The sequence below is a fragment of the Hipposideros armiger genome, unplaced genomic scaffold, assembly GCF_001890085.2.
Source record: "Hipposideros armiger isolate ML-2016 unplaced genomic scaffold, ASM189008v1 scaffold_72, whole genome shotgun sequence".
NCBI classification, from domain to species: Eukaryota; Metazoa; Chordata; class Mammalia; order Chiroptera; family Hipposideridae; genus Hipposideros; species Hipposideros armiger.
Window position 1 is genome coordinate 1,597,755 of NW_017731422.1, and position 4,178 is coordinate 1,601,932.

Below are 4,178 nucleotides of genomic sequence, written 5' to 3' on the forward strand. Positions count from 1 at the left end.
CAACGTCCTCCACAACTAGACTGAAGAACAAAACAACAGCAACTTGTCTGTTCCCCTTTCCCCAATTCCCCAGCACTGTTCCCATCCCCCCAATACCCCAATAAAAATCTTTTTTTTAAAAAAAAAGGGCATTCAGAGACCATAGATCTTTAGTCACAGATATTGGCAAGAAATTAAGTTTGTGGAATATTCTACCTTATTGATGTGTTAGTGAGCCATGGGTTAGCAGACATTAAGAGCTATCAGAGACTCAGAGAACAGTATTTGCTCAGAGGGAGAAAAGCCTAAGGATCTTGTCAATTAGCTGAATCTACAGTTGGCCTACTGTGTGACATATCTGAATTATCAGGGTTGAGGGGGCTGATTTCCTCGTAAATTTCCACCTCTTTCAGGATCCTTCACACCTGGCACATGCCCAGCTCTTATAAGACATCCTAAATTCTTCCAGAACTGACCAATCACACTGGAAATAAATTTTACAAATTTAAAAAGGGACGTTCTTTCATACCTAGTACCTAGATCTTAATTCCTAAATATTCTCCACTGGTAGTTAGGCTCCTTGGAGAAACGGCTCATTCCAGGACTGGAGCAGGGAAAGGTGCCTGGGAAAATGAGCCTGAAACATCTTAATTCATCAGAACATAAGGAATTGATCAAAGAACCATGGGGACATGTCAGAAATGGAAGGTTGAAGAGGCTCCCAACTGGCCAAATGTAGGACAATTTGATCATCCAAATAAACAGTGACAAAAAAGGGTTATCACTCATAGAATAAAATAAATATCCTTGAGTCTAGACAATGTAAATAGGTAAATAGAAGAGAATGTGAAAGCTCTTCTTTGCCATAGAATGACAATTAATAAATATAGACAGAATCATGGCATTAAAAGATCATCAGTGGGGCAGAAAGACCTACAAGAAGGGGACATTTGCACAGTCTCAAATTCTATCCCCACAAATCACTTATCAATTACAAAGAGAAACCAGTAACAGAAAAAAACCTAGTACTCTTTCAACTATTCATTGCAAATATTAGTTCAAATATCTTTGATTGTTCTGGTTCGCAAATGTTGGAGGACTAATTTTGCTTAGATTTTGTCTTCAGGCTATGCCATTAAATAAGAAACGTGGACAGAAATTCCTTTATAAGAATTCAAAGACTATCTTCAATGATGACAAGCCTTTGATAAAATATCCTTTGGGTAAATGCCTAATCCAGCTCTTGTTATTCAGATTCAACCTGGAAACTGTTCACCCCTCCAAAAGCCAGAAGCCCGCAGCACAGCAGAGGCAGGTGGGAACAGAGCTCCGGACTCCCTGTGGGCGAAAAGGTTCCAGGTTGGCCCCTGAGCGCCACCTGATCCCTTCCCCAGTGAGGATTCCAGCCTCCTTCATTCCCCCCTTTCGTTGTCTGCAGAAGAGCAGAAACACTGTTTTCCGTGACTGTGATAGTTGTGTATCTGAGGCAGGCCGGTTGCCAGTGTCCAGAGAGGGCAGCCGGGGTAAACAGGACGCCTCGATAATGCTGGCTCAGCTGGGCTCGCGGCCACCTGGTTATGTGATGAGCTGCACCGCCAGTCCTGGGAGACGGCACAGGCACCTCGAAGACTACAGTCAGACGTTAAAATACACACCCACAAAACAGCCATCCCAGACCTCTAATCTTACTTTATGACCAAGCTATAATTACATTACAGCAATTACTTGAATATTACATTTTTATTACTGTTATGTCATTTTGTCTACTAGGAAAAAATATGCCTACTTGAACCAATAAAATTCTTAATGACTCATTTAAGCTGTGTCTACATGAAACCCCTGACTTACAACATTTTGGTCAAAATAATTCTTAGGGCCTGAGGCAGGAAGAGGGTTAACGTCCATCTACGTGACTGCCCAAAAGCCAGAACACTTCCCTTTGTAGGGGGTGCTTCTCGCGATTAAACAGCTCCAGCCAAGGCTAATCAGAAAGTTACGATGGTTACATTTAAGAGCTCTATTTATAAAGCCATCAATTTTTTATCATCTATTGATCAGTTCCAACGACTAACAAAAAGTAGAAAAACATGTATGTCTCCATCCTCCGAATGCATAGAGGAACATTTTCTATACTTTCAAAATGCCAGTGGGCCCGACGGTGGAAGGATTCTTTACAAGCCAACTAGGCCAGTTTTTCAGCCCTTTCTCTAGCAGCCAGTGATTTATTTGGAACTCAGTACGGACACTCCCCAAATAAAGTTACTAATGTGTGGTACTTACGTTTTGTAATCATTATAATTATACTTTACTTCGTTACCTCTTTGTAGGTAGCGTCTCATTCTCTGGAGGCTTATCGTACGCACCTTGGTGAAAAATTCCAGGCTGTCGGACCCAGTCCGTTTTCTCAGCAGGGAGACTCCTGACCTTGACCACTTCCCAGCGTCACCCAGACCGTGGCCCCTTCCCAGCCAGTACAGGCCCAGACAAGCCTAGGATGCTGCCTGTCTCGGAAACAGTTCTATACTTAGAGTCAGAATCCAGGCCCTTAAATTTGGGGGATTTACCATGTGTGCTGACTGAGTCAGAATATCCAGATTTAACCACTTTTTCATTTTTTACACACACATACCCCCAAATATTCTATGCATTGAACAAGCACTTTCCTACCGGAAAAATGGAGTAGCTAACGGGTTTTGCTTCCCCTCAGTAAACCATGCCCAAGGTTTATGTTTTGCTTCATTTTTTTATTTAAATCCTTTTGGCAAATATATGTCCTTTATGTTATTGTGTAAAATTCAGTGCCTAATTCTAAAGTTATGTGCATCTGCTGGACATACACACTGTTAAACATTCATGACTGCCTACAAATGTGAAAAGTATTACCAGGTCTATTTTTAACATTGTTTTGGCAAGGCCGTTGCTGTGGAAAAAAAAATTCCTATAGAATCTTAATGAGAAAACTGAATGATTCTTTGAAATGTGGTTGTGATTCCCTGACTTATTAAGTGGTGATGTCACTGGTGCTGAGAAGCAAGAAACAGTAGAATCACTCATTTGCCAGCACGCTCTAGAGATACACCAGAAGGGAAATGAAACTCATCTTGAATGCGGTTTGTGCTGAACTGCGCCTTCCCCCACGGCGCGGAGGGTCACGTATGTCCCTGCACAGGACATGTCTCACACACTTGGTTTGTCATCTCTGCAAGCCTACGTCATGGAACGGTGCTCTGTTTGCATGTGTTTTTTATAGAACCTGATCTGCCCACCGGCCTTTTTTCTGTACATTACCCCACATTTGTCTTACAGAAAAGAACCACCTTGTTCCAGCTGTTGGAGAAAGACAGGGGTTTCCTCCTGCTCACCTGAGTCCCCTCAGTCGCTTCCTTAGCAAGGGGCAAGAAGTTCAAAGCAGTCTGGCAGGACAGAGAACGGAAGTCCTTGAAGGAGGCCTGTCCTCATGCACTCACACACACACACACACACACACACACACACACACACACACACGCCTCTCTTCAGATCTCCTTGCTACCCAATGTGAATGCAGCTTGTCTTCTGCTAAGTGGGCACATGCCCTGTTGGAAACAAGGTGCCAAACTGTTTGGTGCTGGTGAGTTGTGCAGACTGTGCCCTGCACAAAGGCACCCTGCCAGGGGGCACACGTGGAGACTGCACTTGCCAAGCCTGTGGTCCAGGCACAGGAGCTGTATCAGCCACGAGCAAGGTCCACTCAGAGGGAGCATTGTTTCTCATTTCTCTGCCTAGAGGAGGCGCTTCTTTGTAATTCTTCTGCTCTGAGAGGACATACTTTTCTGGTTGGTACAAAGTCACTGTGTGTGGAGGAATCAGGACGGGATAGAGTTGTGCAGCTTAAACGTTGACTGAGTCAAGCCATGAATATAAATGGTGTCATTGCTTCTATGGAAAAAGTGCTACAGGATAAGTTATTTCATCCTAGACAGCAAGCCCGGAACCTTTCAAAGTTCCAGAAGCAGCCCTGGCTTCGGGAGGAATCATTTTCATGCAACCCAAAGCCTGCAGAACCAGCATCTACAGAGAGAACTGTGCTCCATTTAAATGAGGGGCCAGTTTGGCTCTGTACTGGGGGAAATGAATGTGTGGAGTGGCCTAGCCGGTCTCCTTCAATCTGCCCTAACCTCATAAGACCGCTGAAGTTTAGAGCATGAAGAAGCCTCGGG